This window comes from Trematomus bernacchii, unplaced genomic scaffold (assembly GCF_902827165.1).
Source record: "Trematomus bernacchii unplaced genomic scaffold, fTreBer1.1, whole genome shotgun sequence".
Taxonomy (NCBI): domain Eukaryota; kingdom Metazoa; phylum Chordata; class Actinopteri; order Perciformes; family Nototheniidae; genus Trematomus; species Trematomus bernacchii.
This window is the reverse complement of record NW_022987840.1, coordinates 4,401,787-4,422,414: the sequence shown is the minus strand read 5'-3', so window position 1 is coordinate 4,422,414 and position 20,628 is coordinate 4,401,787. Positions and strand designations below refer to the sequence as shown.

The 20,628-nt window shown below is 38.2% G+C and overlaps 1 long non-coding RNA gene across 1 annotated transcript in view; it reads left to right on the top strand.

Moving 5' to 3' along the window:
• Positions 1–19,981, top strand: part of LOC117468611 — a 28,468-nt gene extending 8,487 nt beyond the window's left edge. The window contains exon 3 of the long non-coding RNA XR_004554497.1: positions 19,726–19,981. This is a non-coding gene — a long non-coding RNA (uncharacterized LOC117468611). The remainder of the gene's footprint in view (positions 1–19,725) is intronic.
• Positions 19,982–20,628: the final 647 nt, after the last annotated feature.

The window sequence follows — 20,628 nt, the reverse complement described above, 5'->3', positions numbered from 1 at the left end:
TTTCTATGTAGTATTTATTAAATGGTTTATTAATTTAGCTCCCAATACACTACCTTCTTATCTTTGCAGCAGATTCCAAACATGCACCCTTCTGCTCTCTGGTTTTATAAAAGGAAAAGACAATACAGATACATTTTTGATGTTTGTAGGTACTATGAGGGGTGGGGACAAAATAATGGACACATTTAATTACTATAACACAAAAATTAAGTATTTTGTTGTGTTAGGGGTCTCGGATACGTCAACATAATTATAGACAGTGTATGTGGACCATGAGGGTCTTTTGGCAATTTAGGGTCTGAGGGAGTACAAACGATGAAGTAAAGCCAAAATCAACACACAGAAACAACAAACAATACATTCCTGACAAATTAGGGTACACATTAATACAAAAATCATATAAATCAAATATTGTTATTTTCTAGCCAAAAAGGTTCATGTACTGTTGATGACTTTTGTCTTAAAGCGACATAACTTGAACATATTTGTTGTTATAACTGTTAATATCTATACTGCATATCCTCTGATCCTGGTCAGCCACTAATAGAAGAGCCGGAGAGGTCATTTCATTGTAAAGTGAACTGAGGACAGAATATGATGTGAGTACTTGCATTATTCACAAAGTAGCAGCAGTGGATTCCGTTCAAACCCCCCCACTGTGCTCCGTTTCCAGACATGCAGGCCTGAAGTTTGTCCAGCGCAGTGAGCTCCTTTGAGCATAACAACAAAGTGCTCATCGCCTATTTGCTGCTGAGGTCTTATGTTCACGTCTACTTCTATTGACATGCAGTGCAAACATTTATAATTACCGTTAGCTCTGTGATATCAGCCTGCCTTGAATAACCTGCTGTGGCATTTTACCACCTGTTACTAATCGCTCTGTGAATTCGTCACGGCACCGGCAATGATTCAAACCAACACTGGGCGCCCCATAAGACCCTCCAGGAAACGTATAGCAACCGGCAGCAGAGCAGCGTTCAGAGAGCCGGGGGAGCGACTTCATGGATGTTTTGCATCATTAACTATTTATGAGTTGCCACTTCATGTTATTTACACTGGACTGATGGTAATGCTGTTCAGAGCTCAAACGCCATACCCGCTGGGGTAGCTGGGTGGAGGGTGCAACGGGAGGCGAAGGCATGTGTGAATCTGTTAAATATTGTACGTAAACGCCACCTGCAGCTGTGAACGAGGCGCAGGGTAAAAAGGGCGACTTGAGAGCAACTCTTGGGGGACAAAGAAACTCGGCAGACTGCAGACAGGACACACTATGTTACTATATAATGTATAAGTCAAAGCCCTGCCACAAGCCACAAGGAATATTCAGTTGACCTGGTTTATCTTTAGCTTTAACCCACAAGAGCTGATTGCATCACCATTTGCAGTAAATGTGTCATAGCTGAAGATAGATTATGCATCATCTGCTTCTGCACTTTCAAGTCTGTGGAACTGCTAGTTTTCCATCTAATCTATCTATCTATCTATCTATTCGATGGCACACAAAGAATTGTTAGGATCTCGCATATCTGTTTTAAATGGGCATTGTTGGTCTATGTACCTGACTTAATATTCATGTCTCTACCTTACTCTCTCTTTCTCTCTTTGAAATTGAAAGGCAAATAAACAATATGTGCAGTTAAGTAGAAATGTATCAACAAGGAAACGTGTCAAAATCAGTTTTGCAACATGGCATGCAAACTGTAAATAAAACACTTGGAATGTCCAATCAGACAAACAGCTGTCATACACTCAGTGCAGATGCTCAAAGAGAAACGGCTGGACCTGTCAGAGTTAAATGTAGGTACTGAAGTTGAGTTATTCTTGAACCACTTCAAAGAAAAGTCAAGCAGCACGGTTGAACAAAAACAGTACATTTCGGTTGATATGATGAGCAACGGCGTCCTTGGATTTGCGTCAAAACTGTTGCTTCGAACACTGAGGGACTTCTTGTTGCCAGGAAACATTTGATATGATTTTTTCAATTTTGTTGATAACTGCTGGGAGTGTTGCCCATCTACACTGTTTTAGTTTATCAGCACCCCGAGGCTTTTATATAGGTTGCCAGGAGGGATATCATCTTTGTGACTGTAGGATTTTCATTAGGTCCCTGTTTGTTGTTCAGTTTGCCTGTGGCTTTAGTTTTTATGGACATGTTTCTGCTCTTTCTCTGCCCATTTGTTACCATAGTTTTATTGGATGATTACTTTCAAATTCCTCCAATAGGTTGAAATGTGTTTGGTTGTTTAATAAAAGATTGGATTTCGTGTTTTACAGGGGTTAGATTTTTCAATTGTGCACATTCACACACAAACTCAGTCTTTACAGGTAAATTAACCTTATTTACCTGTAAGGTAATTATTATATGTACAGCACTTTGGCTCAACCAAAAATCGTTTTAAAAATGTGCTATATAAATAAAACTTGATTTGATTTGATTTGATAGCTGTCACTAAAATCAGTGGTTGTTTTCCTGTTGTAAGGTTGATTTATCATGAAAATCATCAGCAATGGAAATCGAACTGTAGTTAAAGATTGAACTGTGCATCTTTTGTGGACATTAGTAAATTCATGTGACATATCAAACCGGTATTTATAACAAATTAAGATCATATTGGTTGTCACAATATATATCTGATAACGATGTTCAATCCAGGAGGTAATGCTCCCTTTAAATCTGATTGAATCAGCCATGTTTACCATCTCGTCTTTAATTGTGTCTGTCTGCTGTTTGGTAGACGAGCAGGTACATCGTTTACAGTCGGTTTCAGAGCATTTTTGCCGTAAGACAATCACTGCTGCGGGCAATAACATCTCTATGAGAGCCGTGAGAGTGAACTGAAACACTGTGAAGGTGCAGGCCGGACAGATTAACAATGAGTTGAAACTCACTGAGCTCTTTAAAGCCGAGGGGAGCTGCAGATGCGGATAATAATCCTCTGAAGGATTATCACAATGAGCAAACCCTATCACATCGTCATTTGATACAATGTTATCATAAAAATATTGATTGCAGCTGCTTTTATTGAAATAGATATTCCAGTTTTGTCCAGTCTCTACAAATACAAAAACCAGTAAGCTGTAGCCTTATAAATGTCTCAATAGCTGTACTGAACAGTGAGAACATCAGGCTCTTTATGGTGAGAAACTGTGTAGACTGAGTCTCTTAAAATGGGTTTCTGTTTGCAGAGGAATTAGTGTTTTCTTTAAAACGACATATTGTAATTTCACCAGTCCAGGTTTTGCTGGAGGGTGAATTTGTTCCACGCATAAATGTGTTGCTTATTAAAAAGATACACAGCATCCTCAGTGATCAGCAGCGTCATGCTAGGTCTGAGTCACTTCCCATCAAATTTATAGAGATGAATGCAGAACACGGTGTCTTCTATCCAAATATCCCATGCTTGTATCCACTCGTACTCACCTGCATCCTCTTGATAATGTTGCCTTCACTGCCTATGAGGGCCTTGATGTTGGCTCATTAAATACCCTTTTCAGACAGTTATTTGTACTCTTTTAGCTCACAGTTTGGAGCCATGCATGAATACTGCCTGGGTCTCACCCGTGGAGCTAAAGCAGCATAGATTTGTTCATGATCCCCTCATTTGCCCATTGCTATCATCTAAATAACATAAAACAGGCTGTAATTTGACCAGTGTGATTTGGGCTGGTGCTCTTTTGCAACAACAACCCAGAGCCATTGTAGTGCGATGTTGACTGCCTAATCCAGCGCCAGACAGAATTCCCTTTGAACTCGCCTGATTGCGAGGCTAATTTGTATTAAGTAAGTGCACACCATAAACAGACTTTGGAGCTCACATTATTTGTGGCAGTCACTGAAGCTTCAAGGCGTCGTTGTGACTAGCGGAGCCCAAGGGCTCAAATTACAAACTCTCTCCACTAGCACGCCTATAATTAGCCCGAAATTAACAATAAATGTTTGCTTTAGTTGAATTATTCAAAACATTTATTTCGCTTGTAAAGCTTAGATCAAATTGTTGTTTTAAATGCACTTTTTTTCAATGTCAAATGCAGAAGCTTTTGGTCTTTCTGTTGCTTTTGACTGCAGGCGTGTCTTGTTATAGACAGATTGTGTCAGAATTATTCAATATTTAAAAAAACTGCTGGATCATGAACAACTTCATTATTTATTTACCTTACTATTTTTGTAGTACAGTACAGGGACCAACTACAAACTCAAGTAGACAGATTTCCAAAAGGTCATTATTTTGGGGCTTTGATAAACACAGATAAAAAGCCCTGTTTCTTTAGCAACAGTTATTTTTTCCCTTTTATTAAAAGAAGCCTCTCGCGAAGAGAAACTGTTACACCCTGCAGTTTGAAGGTGTTTCCATATCGAACAGAAAGCTTATTGCTATGTGACATTAACTGTTACCTAGCAAGCACACACTGGACAGTTGTGTGTAAAGTTTGGCCGTGTGATTGTTTTTGAGATATCTCAGATTCTGACTAATCTCAGACTTAATAAGCAACTCTAGTTATCCACTTTTTTTATTTGAAGGTATTACTTTCTGTTGCCGGCCCTCAATTTTTAAAAAGCGCAGAGTTGTTTAAGTGTAGTCTGAAATAATCTTCCAATGCATGAACACAATAACAACAAATCACTACCTTTTTAGTTGTTGCCGTGAACGTGTTGGCAATCAGTTATCTATTTACAGATCCAGCCAACACAAAGCAGCATAAGCATTATTATTGTTTGTTTTACTCTTTCAAAGACTGCTTTGGTCTGTTTTGGACCGCAAACAAATATGTGTCTTTAATAATGCTTTTAAGTGCTCTCTTCTGCTGGGATTCTTTGTGTCAGGATACTCTTTTGAGTAGTTTTGCTTTATAATTCCTAATTAAATCTAATTAAATCCCATTGTTGTCATCTACTGGTGAGAATGGGCCTTCAGTGAGGTACAGAGAGTGAGCCAAATCACTCTATGAACTAATAATGAACACTAATATTACTTATTTCCCATTAGAGTTGTTGTGTCAGTTTTTGTCATTGTTGGTGAATAACATGTTTCATGGTGACTAATGTGCAAAAGTGTCAAATCCAACGTATTGATTGCAAGGGGAATAATCAAACGCGACATTTGTGTATTTGGCGAGGGCATATTTGGGGAAGTTCACCATTTATTAACAACAAGAAGGACCCGAGGCAATGAGGTAATCTGTTTTTTTGCACTCTAAATGCAGACTGTGTGTTAAATCCATTTTTAAATAAAAACAAGGCGGGGGAGAAAACAGCGCCCAGATTCTAATGCGGCTAGATTGACAGACAGATAAAAGGGATACAGTAATACAATGACGGCATGACAATCTTGCCACGCATTTTATGGTGACGAATAATCAAAAATCCTTTTATCGATGACACATCAAGGAGCATTTAGTTTCTGCTTCAGTTAATCCTATTGACTATTTTGTGATTTCTCTCCCTCTTACTTGTTCCAATGTGCTATATTTATCTCATAAATACTGGATATTTTGGCTTGACAAATTGCTATACAGGCACAATCCTATTAAGGGATGCGGTGTTGTGTTCCCTGCCAGTGACATTCGGTTTGGGTGTTGCATTAGACACTATGACTACTGTACCGTGTTGTCATTAGTGGATAATAACAGCATTTTGTATTTTTAGATAGTTCTTTCACCATACCACTATTTTTCATTATCCCTTAACAAAAGCCTGATGCAGACTTTTGTTGTTCTAATGTGCCACCAGATCCCTTTCATCAATCAATCAATTAATTAATCTTTATTTATCCAGCACTTTACCGAAACAAGGCATCTAAGCCGAGGCAGAGTCCTTTACAAGAGACAAATGAGCAGTGAGAACCGTACATTTGAATCAAAGAAGACGCATGTATCAAAGAGCCAGTTAGACTGAATTAATAATCCTTAATTAGAAGGAAATGTTTAACAGTTTTAAATAGATTGTGTGTGCAAAAAGCACATTTGAAACCCTAAAAGCACCATCAGACCAATGTGCCACCTGCATTTCACTTCAAGCTCCCCACCTCATGTTTAAATCGGTCACAGAAAGTGGAAGGATGCAGCTGCAGGTGGTTTTGAAGTTGTTGTGGGTAGATATAAACATCTTGTCATTTTAAAAACCAGCTCTGTTGTCCTCGTTATGGCCGATCTGGTCTTTAAGAACCATGTTTGACTTGTGACTCACTAGTTCTTTTGGGGGCTAGAGTGTGACTATTGATAGATGCAGGGTTGAAAGGGGGAGACAGAGGGGAGGATAATGCCTAATAGATCCGCAAGCTGGAGTCGAACCTGCGTACTGGGCAGCGGATACTGAAAATGGGCTGCTCGCCCTCTGCATTACTTGATTTGGACCTATCTGGATAATGTCTTTTGTATAGTGCACATACATTTTTTCTCACTGTAATATGTTCGGTTTACAGTATTCCTCCTGTATCGTTAATAGTTTTTTGGACCTTTTGATTCAAACTCCTTTGCCTTGGTTTTTGTCTCGACTACAGCCTTTATATACAGTTCATATGATTCAATTGAGCCATTTGTTTTTGTTCTGGTTGCATTGATATTGTCACCACCTTGACATGCAGTAGTCTCTGCCTAGGTCACAGGCAGGAGGAGGAAATTAAGTCCTGGAGAGCATTACTGTATTTCAGTGACATGAATTATGATAAATTATCGGTCAATAATTCAGCACGTGTGTCAGATAGAGTATATTTACAGGACCACCTGGCGTTGCCTGAATAGAGGTTACACTATAGGGAGTAAATAAATAATACAGTTATTTTTTTTTTACCCTGCGATTTAATACCATTAAATATTCAGCTATTTGGATGATCAAATTTGCTGCTAAATTACAGCTTCCCTGTTGATAGGACTGGGAGGAGAGGTGGCCAACGGGTGCTGCAGTGGGAACCCAGCCAGAGAGCGAAACAACACACACACACTATCAGACACCCATATGCATGTCTGTGTGAGCTAGAATGACACACACATAAATACGCAATTTGTATAGTTACACACAAGCCGAGGCACACACACACACACACAGCCCCAGGTGGCACATGCTGGCATACACCGCCTTACCTGATGATGCTGTATGCATCAATGAGCGCATCTGAAATAATGCAATGTTTACCCGAAGAAAGATGGTTGGAGTTCAGATTCTGTCAGAATATTTCACATAGAAAGAGAGGATTATTTGATAAATAATATATGTAAAATACATTCACAACCATCCTGTCTTTTCCTATTATACAATATAATAGAGTGCTGTGACAAGACTCATTTCTCCAGGATCTGCCCTCTGACAGACTGGTGCAGTTATTACTATTAACCACTGTTAGAGTCATCAGCAAAAAAAAATTGGCATCCCTAAGCATGATATGAGAATTGGTAAGCAAAATGAGAAATGAAGCAATTAGAGAGGTTCACATACATTATTTAGCGCTCATTAGCTTCCTGTGACACTGTAGGCTCCACACCAATGAAAAGTGTTGGCCGGGCTCAGGCAATTAGTAAAATTAGTGGCACAGGATTTGGCGTTGATTCAGGCCACATGGCCCAGAAGATACCAGACTGGTGTCAGTCGTGTAATTTATAACTTTGCACGTGAAATAATAGGTTTGAAAAATCACTGGGGCTACCAGTGTGTCAACCTGTATTATCCAGGCAACAAGGGTTGTCCGTTGGACAGAGTGAACAGCAGAAGCTTCCTCTGATTTTAGGGAAGTGCACGGTGCAGTCGGCCATTTTGTGTCTCTTTGAGAAAAATAGGGGACAGAGGTCCAAACGGATGGTAATTAGCAGTCTGGGTTGTGTTTGTTTTCATTTTGTGCATGTTTGTGCTGATAAAGTTTGACTTGCCAAAAATCCCAGTCCCGTGCTGGATTCCGCTCAAGCTGTTCCCCGGCATCCTTCAGGAACGATGGGAAATCTTGTACACTGCCACTGGTCACAGCACAAACAGACGGTGGTAATCAGTGATTAGTGGACATGTTACAGTATACAGAGATAAGCCCACACCCCAACCCTTCAATCTGAATCAATAGCAGCACATGAAATACATAAAAAGTACATGTTTGGGGGCAGATATTCTGCGATTAACTGGCAAAATAAGCACTAAGGGTTTGTAGAAATCTATTCATGAGACTTAAATTGTGCAGGGACATTTGCATAAACATCAAAAGGACATAAATAAATTGTTTTACTGGTCAGAACACAGTGTGCTGAATGAAAAGAAAGCCAATTTTGTTAAAACAGGCAATTTAACAACACAGTTTTGATCCCTTTTGGTTTTGAGCTTAAGGTCTGCAGCCAGCTTCAAATGACTGTAGGTCCACATCAACACCAGAGCGAAGCTAAATAACATTTTGCAGCCTCTTTATCATTGCGGGGAAAAAAGGAAGGCAGAGAACAAGCAAACCAAATAAACAGGTGTTGTGTGCTTTAGAAAAAGCTAATGCTAACGTGTTCTGGAATAGAGAGGCATAATTATACTGTGCCGGATTATGGAAAACATTGTGCATGTTAATTACACCAGGTATGCTCATTGATTTTCTGTTATAATACTTAAATGTGTCATTAATAATTCATTTTCCTGCAAGCCCATTCCATTTTTCATGCACCTGTGTTGTTGATGTGAATGACGCTGTGTCATTGCTGATGATGGCTCTGTAGTTCATCAGAGAAAGTAATTTTCTGCAGTGACACCTACTTATTTGTCTTTTATGAGCCACTGACAATGTCCATATTGTAAGGAACGACTCTCTAATCACACACTGACCGTGAACCGTTTATTTTTTTCTACTGTCAGAAGAGGCTGTTATTTGTCTTTTTGCGCTTATAGTTGTTTAAGATTAGGGCAAGGACAAGTTGAATAGGGGATAAATGGTCAAATTATCCTTGACAATAAAACTGCAAAACATTTGCCAGTTCTTGTGAATCTCTCAGGCCAAAAGGTGCTAATTTAATGCTTGAGTTCCCTGAGCTGCTGTTTCCACAACTCTGGACCTGATTCTTTGCTTACTGATTCTCTCTAAGCTCAGCGTTTGAAGAAAACTAATTCCCTTGTTTTCGTCTTTTAAGAGCACCCATTCCTCTCCTGTCATTTTAAAGCAACGCATTCCTCAAGGAGTGAATCTGTCAAACAATAGTAGAACGATGAGCACGACAAGCAAACAAACCCCGAAACAACAACAGCAGCGGCCACAGGCACAATCAAGTTTGTCCTTGAATTTCCACACCTGTGAGCGCTGTACGTGGCAGGGCCATTTGTGAATTGGAGGGAACGCGACATGTTTGTCCAGCATCAACTCGGCAGCGTGTTTATCCCCTCGTTTTTCCAGCATTGTTTGTCTTTTCTTTGTGGCGCTGAAATGCTCAAATTGCATTTCTCAGATGTTGGTTCCCTGGAGGTGTGCGCTTCTCGGCAGGTGTCTGCGGGAAAAGTGAAAAGGGAAGGGGAGAGGAAGAGGGACTGGAAGAAAGAGAAAAAAAAGGCAGAAAGAGAAGATGGAGCATGAGCAAGAGAGATCTCCCACTCATTCTCCGATGTGGATTTGAATTTATGCCGAAGTGCTTCATCTGCCATATATGCTCTTTAGCAATGTAAATGCATGCTGATGAACTTGGATCTTGCAACAATATGGCACATGTTTCTTATACCGCAGAAACTTTTTCACAATTAGTTGTTTGGCAGGAGATGATAAACTATTCAGAACTCCTGTGAGCAACATCCAAGTTACGGAAGTTTAGAACAAACACGCTTTTCTTTACTCCCTGAGGTACTTCACTCTGACAAGCTAAATCCTGCTAAAAAGCATGACACAAAGTGCTGCAATAATAATTCAATTTTCCTTATTTTATTTCAAATCAATTAGCTAACCTTGAGATGAGCTTTACTGCTGATAAGTGCTGCTGTACAGTACAGCTCAATCCCCCCTCTGCTTTGAAAGAGGCTTCCTCTGCAGGCACTGAATAGCATATAATAGATATTGAACTGTAAATTTGAATTGAAAGCTCGGGTCATTGTGCCTCATTGACTTTCGACCACAAAAACCAAATGATGTCTTAGTTGAGAGAAATATATCAAAGGATATCAACAATTACGAGTCATAAACACGCCTGGAGACATGCCTGGCGGGCGTATAGCAGCGGGAATTAGCATGTTGAGCTGATAAATATGCATGTAAAGACGCTCCCAGGGGAATAACACGCATGTGATTGATAGCTTTGGAATTGAAGGATGTGTAAATTCCTTTTATTCTGGGGGTTGTGCTGTTGTACCGCTGAAATACATAGCACTTGTTAAAAGTTTTACCAACTTTATAATCCTTAATGCCACATCTGTTTGCTGTCTTTATAGCGCCTGTAAAACGTCATTAAATTATTACCACCAGCTGGCCTCATTGCACAATAACCTCACTTATCTGTTATTCTCTGGGAATACTTTTGATTTATAGACCCTCTTAGAATAAATGATATTTTATACATATGTATATATAAATAAACAAGGGGAAATGTGTTCTCTTAAATAATTCATGAGTTGTACTTTGAATAAGTTACTTAGTAGAAGTTTTTTTTTTTTTTCAGCATGTATAAAAGAGTTGTTTGTGGCAGATACAGAATGAATGACAAGGCTGGACAGGTTTGTCTGCTGGGAATAATCTAAACCTGAAATATGATACCTAATCACATGTTAAGAATAAGCTTTTTTAAAGAAACGTAGCATCTTTCTGAATTGATTTTTGACAAATATTGTGCATAAACCTTCACACTTATTTGGTCTTTATCTACAAGATTTTTAAGAATGATGAAAATGGTTTGCACATTTAAAAATGCTGTATCTAATTAATTCTCATTATCACCATATTATATTTGGTGTAAAAAAAAGATTTAGTTGAACAGCTTTTCTGAAGTTGTTGAATCTTTATTGAAATGATAACTCTTGTACAAACTGGATGTTTTAAATTAAAAAAATACACAGAAATAAACAGTCAGTTTTCAATACTGCTTAAAATCAACGCCTCATAACTCAACTCTAAAGAATTCCAGCACCCCCTAATGTCAATGTGAAGCTACTGAAATCACACCTCAAAAATGGACAAACTGACAGGCATTATTTCAGCACACAAGTTCTCTGAGAAAAGCAGAAAAATCTGAGATAATATCCACACAAACAAATGCAGCTCAGGTACAGGGGTGATCTCTGTGGCTGGTGCTTATAAATAGCACTCGCCCTGGAGTAGCAATAAAGGCTGTTTGCGTAGCTGCTATATGTTTAGTATGTAATGATATATTATTGCTCTAGGTAGTGGGAGCATGTCCTATGTGCTCGGTCCTCTTGGGTATAATTGCTTCAGAAGAGATAAACTGAGCAGAGGGGGGGGGTTGAAAGAAGGGGGAGAAAGACAAGATATTAAAGATTAATAAGGTGTGTGTGTGTGTGTGTGTGTGTAAAGCTGAGTGATTCTTTTCATTTAGCTTGTCTTTTATTTCCCATTGTACTTATTTTTTGTTCACTTTGAAATTCAGACTATTTGTAGGCCTCGTTGGTGCCGCTGTGTGACTCTTCAAGCTGTTAACCGATTTCAAGCTATACCTGTCAGTCATCACAGACAAAATGCAGGACGCAATGGTAGATCTGTTTTGTGTTGGTCCATGGTTTGAAATGAGACCATTATTAATAAGTTGTCATTAAAAGATATCTTTAATATTTCACATCTTTTTTTATATTCGGAATAAGACTTTATTTTTTCATTTTATTATCCGAACAGTTTGATTTCTATACACAAAAAAGCTACACAAATCCACCAAAGGACAAACCTTAAACTACTTTACTTATGACAAATAGCTGTCTTTCTGCTTTCTGTGGCTAACAACTGTGGGTTTCTTAGATAATAAAACACATATTTTTGGTAATGTAAAACTCCAAATGTTCACAAGCTTTGTCCCCCAGATGTAATAAATGAGCTACACTTTTGTTGTTTTTTATAACAGATTTACTTTAAGTCTAGCTTGCATTAAACATTTTAAGTAATATGCATATTTACAAATATGAACATTTCCAATGCAAGAAAATATTGTGTGGATGAGAGAAGCTTATTGCTTTAAATTCTAATTAAAAAAGTAAAGTAAAACATATGAGATATTCACATACACATGCTCACGCACGCACGCACGCACACACACACACACACACACACACACACACACACACACACACACACACACACACACACACACACACACACACACACACACACACACACACACACACACACACTGAGAGTATCAGTGTGAAGCTCAGAATAAAGGATTCTGTGAATTTGGCCAGGTTTCCGTGTCAGAAGCAGCCTGTATGTACGTTTGTGTTCGCAGGCTTTAGAAGGCTCTTTTTTCACACCCTGCTGTTTTCCCCTGATAATTTAATGTCCATATTCTTCTCTTCAGGAATTAAAACCCTCTGAAGTTCATTCTCTGCCTTTGTTCTCTATGAGGCTGCACAGTGGGGCTGGGAAACACACACCACACTCCGTAGGTCCTCTGTTGTATTGCCTACTGAGTAACCAACCAATTACCAAGTTCAAACAAGCAGCTATCACTCTGTTTTTGCTGCTATCCTCTGATTTGGCCAGTGTTTGTACCAGACTTTTTTCCTCATTCTTTTCAAAATGAGCTTCTAATGGAGATGGATGTTGATCACGGCGTGTTACTTGTTCTAAGAGATGACGAGGCAAATCTTCAAACTTTAAACTCCTACTTGTGGAATATTGACAGAAAATGTATGTTGACAGCATAGTGTGATTGGTGCATAGAGTAAAAGGGAATTGCTTTCTGTGTGTTTTCACTGTGTCTGTAAGTCACAATAAGGACTGATGGACTTGCTAACCTGATGTAGCCAAAATAAAAACAGGAATAGCACGTTAGAAAACGACACAATTACACTAAAAGAGAATCTTTTGAGCATGTGACTTTGCATGAATGTCTCTCTTCTTCACAAAATCACATAGATTAATCTAGAAAGAAAAGTCTGGTCAGAATGTTCTTGGATTCAAAGGCCTTTAATTGGCAGTGTGCTACACAACACAGAAGAAAAACCATGAGAGAAAACTTTTCTGAAGTATGCATTTGATGACTGACCATCATAATAGAATAAATTGGCAGCGTTTATTCCTTAGACTTCACCCAAAGGCTAGAAAATGGTAGTGTGGCAGATAAAATGTTTCACACAGGGAATTCAAATAAAGGTCAGGTCAACAAAATGTTCAGTACAGAGAGCTTAAGTTGTTCAACAAGAATGCTGATCCCCAGATAGTTCTCTCCATTGTCCCCTTCAACACGTTCACAAGCTCAACAACAACACAGGCCTTCCCTAAGTGCAGCAGGGTTTTTCTTCTTCTTCTGTGTGGTGAAAATGTGCATTTTGTGACAGGAAGGCGGCTCATGATTTCCCCAGTGAACCATATGGCCTGTAGAGATCTACCTGTCAGCACACCTGAGCACCTCAGCACAACCCAGTCTTTCCTGCTGACTCCGCCGCCTCTGTTTACAGACGAGACATGAAAAATGCAACAGAGGTCTTCGTCATACGGTGTGTTGGGGTCAGGGGAAATCACCTTAGCCAAGACTGTGTAGCGCCAGCATCTTTGACAGGATGATATTCGTTTAAAAAAATGCCTTCCTCATACAGTGACTGACGTGTCTCAGGAAGTACATTTAAGTATTTTGTTATGCAGAAAGCGCCAAAGATGGATTACAGGAAAATCAGGCAGCACTGAATAGACCATTGATTTGATAAAGCCGAGTTTGAATGCTTATAAAGCTATGTTGACAGCCGTAGGGAGTGTGACAGCATCTTCAATTAACAATTGATGCTTATAAGAACATCCGTCTGTAAGTTATTCATGATTTCTTATGCCAGTTGTTGTCATAAATCCATATGTAGGCAAGTTAATAGATTTCCGCTGCTGTTTGACAAGATTTTTCCTTCTCCATCTGACCCTGCCATATGCCAAAAGACGTCTCTTTTGTCCATATTCACTGTCTAATTACTGTACTGTATATCCAGGTGTTTTCTTTTATTTGAGAGTACACCTGTGAAGAGAAATGACCATGAAAATATCGCAGAAAATATTAACTAAATATTAACTAACTAACTAACTGAATTCTTACATTATTGAAAATATAATAATATCATGAGATAAGTATTATATAGTAATATTTTATGAGGCTTGGGTTTATGAAACCATACAAAAAAACGTCTTCTATGTTAGAAACCTTTACATAAGATATTGTTTTAAATTCATATTATTATTCACAGATAACAATATTCTGTCCTTTGTCATAATACAATTAATATAATAAAGCCATACAAATTGTAATCTGTAGCACAAAGTACACAGATGCTGAACATATAGGATTTCTAACTAAAAGGATCACTCTGTAATTGTATTTTAACCACACGATTTATATTTACATACATTATTACATATACTTCTACAACATATTACTCACTCATAGATGGATAATCAGTAGTTTGTTTGATTGTTTCTCAATTATTAGTATACATTAATGTTAGTATTTTGAATAAAGCTGGTTTTAATTGTAAAAATATGTTCTGCTTAAAAAGCTAAATAGCTTATTTATCAAGTGTTGACCTATTAATTTTAAGGTGAAGATAAAATGGCAAACATTTAAACTGAAAATGGAGTCAGTCTTTCTCTGAAAATGGACTTTATAACTTAGATCAGGTTGTTTTCTCTAGTGTTAGTCTTAGCTATTTATTTAAGAGTGACATGTTTCCAGTCCTGTGTATCTTTTAGAGTTAGGTAACCCTTTTGATTAGATTTGTATTGTACCGTTATCCAGTGGTTTTGCCGAAATCGTAGTATTTTTGACTAAGATTCTCATAATGTAATGTAGATGCAATTTTCCCACCACCATGACACAAAGAAGATCATATTTATCTCTCATCCGAACCTGAAGAGACAAACGAGCCGTGCCAAGTGAAACACAGATTAACATGCTGTCGTGTTTGCAAGTTCATACGATGACAGAAGGGTGGATTTGATGCCCCCCATCCTTCACTACACCCACCCAGCCGCATATTAACTACATCTCCTGCCACTGCCAGCGTATTGATTCATCGCCCCCCACCTCTTTTCTCTATTCTTAGGGACAAAATGTCACAACATGAGCATTTTACTATTTAGTGTGAAAGAATAAGGAATAAGCCACAGTCACCTCGCACGTTATTAAAACATCAAGTTCACATATTGCAGTTTACACTTTGCACTTTATTAACTTGAGAACTGTGATGTGTGGCGGACAGGTGTGAATATAAAAAACAAAGGGAAAATGAGAGAAATGGTAGATGTGTTGCTGTGTTGCTATACTGAGCTGGAATATAAATCAACACAGAGAGAATTATGCTCTTTCAAACTTATAAACAAATCTACAATTGTCCTGGATTTTGACATGTTTCCAGTTCATTGCATTACATTTATATTACACTTTTATCCAAAGCAATGTAAAATAATTACATTCAACCATGAAGATACAAACTCATTAACCTGGAAAGCAAAAGTCAAGTGAGAATACAATGTTATGATCTCAGAAAAGACCTCTGTTGAAAATATTGTCAATACACATTTATTTGGTAATGCTTTCGGTACACCTAAAGGCAGTTTCACAAAATGTACTAAATGATAGAATAAACATGCGGTTTCACCGTGTCATTAAAACCTACAGTGTGGCACTACTGACATACTGTAAAAACTGTATGTCCAAGCCTTACTCCAAATAGAAATGGCAATGGATACAAATTTAGTTTAAACTCAGAACTGAAAGCGGAAACTTTTGATCAAACTCTTTATTGAGCAAAACAAAACAAGATCTGGTTTTCCTTGTGACGGCGGCTCCAACAGTAACACACGTCAATGGGAGATGTTGAAAAGTAATCTCTCTCCACGTTTGGGGTTCTTTTGCTAAAAAGACATATGAGCAACTTGAAGTAAACTAAACTACATTAGTAACTATTGCTGAAAATATTAAAAGGCAGAAGACAACATTTCAACTAGCTAATGTTAGTGAAAGCTAATAAACTCAGCTAGCAACAATTTTCCTTTCAGCCTCTAATATCGACAGTTGCCAGCAAGACATTTTAAGTCTGCATGTTTTGTCTTTATTTCGTTTAACCAAAAACCAATTGTTTTAAAAAGGACTAAACTGCCCTTAACATGATCAACGGTAAGTCCGCTCAGTGTTGGCTATGCCATTTTTTTTCCTATGGTAGCTATATCCTTGGCACGGTGCACCGCTCAGTATTGCTACCCAGTGCTGTGCTCTAATTTCAAATGTATTCAACTTTTGCGCGACGTATTTTCAAGCGACACAGGCAAGAAGGACAGTCAAGCATAAAACACAACTGTCTAGCTGCCTTCACCACAAGGCTTTGCGCCTTAGTTAAAGGTAGGGTAGGTAAGAATGGAGAAACCAGCTCGAGTGCGCGAGAATTTGAAACTACGCAGCTGAAAAAAATCTGCCCCTTCCTTCAGACTTCCTTTCAGAGCCCCTCCTCCAACACACTTGAACGTGCACATGACCAATGAGGGCACGAGATAAGTTTGTGCACGAGATGAAGGCTGACAGGCAGGTAGGCCATCCAGTTATTTTAGTCGGGCCGGCTAAAATAATTGGTCGTGCTTTTTACAGCGCCACGGCTTCCACAGATGACATTTTTTTATGTATTTATTGTCAAAGCATGTCATGTATTCATTGCTATCGGGATGTTAAGAGCATTCCATGGAATATAACAAAAAGTGTTTCTGAAGTGAATTACCTACCCTACCTTTAAGGGGGAGTGGAAACTAAATGTAACGGTAAATAAATGTTAACGGCATCATTATGTGAGAATGGAAGGCTTAACAGTAGAAGTAGGCTTAGTATTTTGTTTAATTGTTAAAATTGTATTCACACAAAAACTTTTGCCATCTGAATCTTTAAATATGTGAATCTCTAAACAACAACAACGTTTTTCTTTCCATGTCTTCATTATGAATTGATTTGACCTTTTGTGAAAGATTATCAACTAATACATGTAATTGAGATATCTTGCCTTGTGTTCATGTATTTCTCGTGGCATTTGCTTTGAACAAATAATCTAAAAAGACCGGAATTGGAGGCATGTAGTGTTACATGACAGGTCACATGCTGTTGATTACCCTCATCAGATCATATGAAATGGACCTTCCCACAGTCTGTTATGATATTATCCCATGTCAGCTCCACTTATCTTCAACAAACAGTCATATTATTGCTTGCATGAGGACTCAGTAGTTGTGACAGGCCGAGGTCATGGAGATGTTCACAGTGAAGTTTTCAAATTAGTCTGAAATGTGACTTAATACAATAAAAAAGTATTTACATAGCAGCTACTAACATTCATTTAAATTCATTTATTCAGTAAGGAAGTTGCCTGGAAGTGACCCAACAAACAGGTTTTATTGCACCAGGAAGCTTTTTTTCTCTCGGAGGGAAGCAGCATTACCAACTTTCCAAACCGGGTGTAAAAACTAGAGCGTGACAGCTGCATTTAAATATGAAATAGCTGCAGATTTGGTTTCAGACACCTTGTACTGTGTGCAAACAAAGCCACCGATTCCACCAGAGAAAAGAGAATGCATTTAAAGCACCTCTTTGTCGTTGTTCAGAACTGTGTTCCCTTTGTTTCCATTTGTCTCTTTTTGGGGGGAAAGAATGGGATGAAATATTTTTAAACGGTAATTACCTGGCTGGGATCCGACATGCAGGGATTAATGGGTGAGTGTGGAGCACCAGGTTCGGCAGTGTGTTGGAAGGTAAGGGGGTTGTGTGGGTGTGTGTGATGGAGTAGCGGTGGTGGTGGTTGTGGCAGTGGCGGGGGGTGCCGGATACGGAGAACCAAAGACTGGCAGAATTCTGCTGCAAGTGTCTTTTCTTTATCCAAGCTCAAGTCACTGCTTCACGCCAAGTCCGTCACAAATGAACAAGACAAATTTAGCTCTCCCGCCTCATCCCACTCCCTCCAAATCCATTTGCTAAACGTCTGTTTTCATGCCTCCTGAAACAATATTGTTACATGTTTGTGGTTATTTTTACCTTCTTCGCTCTGGCCCACTCTGTCGCACAAGTCGAATTTCTACCGAGGAGTTAAGCAAATCTGTAATCGTGCTTTGTTCCAAACCCTTGTTTGGCATGTAATTGACGATCGCAAGCAATTTCCGATCAATTCATATCACCACAAAGCACTCGAAACTGCCTCCTAGGCCAAGCTCAAATCGCTGAAGTCAAAGAATGCTGCAGTGCACTTTGTGCTCAGAACTCAATTAGGCATGTCCTTGGAGTACAATATCTCTGGATTCTTTAAGTCGTTTGGATAGCGCAGAGAGGCGATGAGGTGCTCTTACAGATGGTGTGCGACTCAGGCTGTAATTAAACAGATCAGTGTCTAATACACAGTCTGATATCCAGCAGCAGTGCAGCCAAATCTCTGTGGGAAGAACTTCCTGAGGTTCTCGGGAGGTTCTCAAGGTCGCTGAAGTCACTGCAGATGCTACAGAACTTATGTACTCTGAAGAGTCACAGCTTAGTTACTTAAAATAAATGTTGTTTGCTACAGCAGTGAGTTGGGCAAACAGAGTGTTATATTTATAGTATAAAATGTGTTCGAGCATCCTGATTCCAGTGTGTTTTGAAATTACTTTCATTCGAAATATAAATATAAATATCTGTAATTTTTACAATAAACATGTGAGCATTTGTTATGTGGAATGCATAGCCATTTATCTGCAATTATCTTTTATAATTAAGGTTGCAAAGGTTAGAAATAATGTTTCTGTTTAAGAGATTGTGTTAATGTTGTTGGGAGTTTTTGGGAGAAGCTAAGTTGGTCAGTTTTGCCATTTTTCCCACTGATATTCTAATATAACATAATATATTGTCAGTACTTGAGCCAGCAATGTGGACAATATACTGTAGTCAAATCTGCATAGAAATTAGATGACGCCGTCATATGGTGAATAATCTGTCTATTTATCTCTCAAACACATTTCTATTCACTGCCTTACCATATTTGTACATTAGCCGGCCAATGCTAGCTTCGTCAGAGACACGCAACATTTAAACTAGCTGCTGCTTAGTGAAAATAATGTGTTCTGTAACAACTAAGAACTTGTTTCTGTGTTGCAAACCTTTTAAAACACATTTACCATACAGTAGGACAGGTGAGCCTCCTCTTTGTGTAACCCCTAGCCATAAAGTGGTTAAAGCTGATAGGCAGAGACACATAAAACGTTTTATGGATACACAGCACTTCAGTTTGATACTGAAAAGTCAAAAGGTGCCAATTAATGAGAAAGGCTGTATTTTACTTTATCAAATCAAAGTGTAAAGAAGATATAAATACATTCAAACTGCTAGTTTAGTACAGCTTTAAATCTAAAGGTAACTTTTTTTTATGAATCATTCAATTTGAAAGTTATTTTGTTTTTTAAAGGTGAAAGGCAAGGGTGCGAGTCAAAGCTGATAAAAGCATTTACCGAAATAAATACTCATAGAGTGAATGATGCACTTAAAAAATCAAGGCTGTAGCTAAATGTATTTTTCTCTATTATTCCAAGCTAATGAATCAAAGTCATTAATAATTTTATGATGTTTTTTTCTTTTTACTTGCTTTTTTTATTTCCTTGGCAGAGTTTGAAAAGACCAGACAAAGCTGCTGAACAGAAGGAAATCAAAGCGCATTTGGTTGGACCGTTAAGACGTGTGAAATTGTCTCGCCTGTCATTTGAACAGAGTCCAGGAGAAGTTTCAAGGTTGCTGAATTCTTCCTTGAATCTCTTAAATGCAACTGCTCAGTGGATATCAGTTGCCGAAATTCTGAGAAATGTTTGATGGAAAAACATTTCATATGATATTTAGGCTGTCTATACAGCATTTTAAAGTTCAACATGTGTTCCTTTTACAAAATAAAGTTAAAGGTTAAAGTCATTTGTTGGTGTTTTATAACCTCCATGGCCCAAAAAGCAGGTTTTAGCAAGTTTATTTTTTCTTTGTCAATAAAAACTACTGTTGTTCATCACAGATGCAGGATAAATATTCTGGATTTATATCAGGTGATAAAGCAGCAAGTCTCATAACATGCTCCAATAACCTACCTGCTCTAATTACAACAGCAATCGTAAAATGTCAGAATGAAAAGCAATATAAACAAAGCATAACATTCAAGGCGACAATATTGCACTGATTAATATAGCAGCAATGATGTTTGAAGTCATTCCTGTATTAAGTGTAGATGCCCCAGAATAAAAAAACTACATAAAAACTTGTACACTAAATTTCCAAAGTGTTTTTACTTCCTCTATCAATCTATACAATTTGAAACACGACACTTTGTTAATGACAACAAACAAATAATGACAAAGTGATTAATTCAGACAATGGAAAAGACAAAGTCTGATTACAAAAGAGGAGACAGATATTTTTTGTGAGCAGATAGGCTGTTATCTGACAGTCTGGATGATAAGATCACACTGAAGCCTTAAGAAATAATATGTTTTAGGCAGGGTGAATCAAGATCAGCATTAATGTGATCGG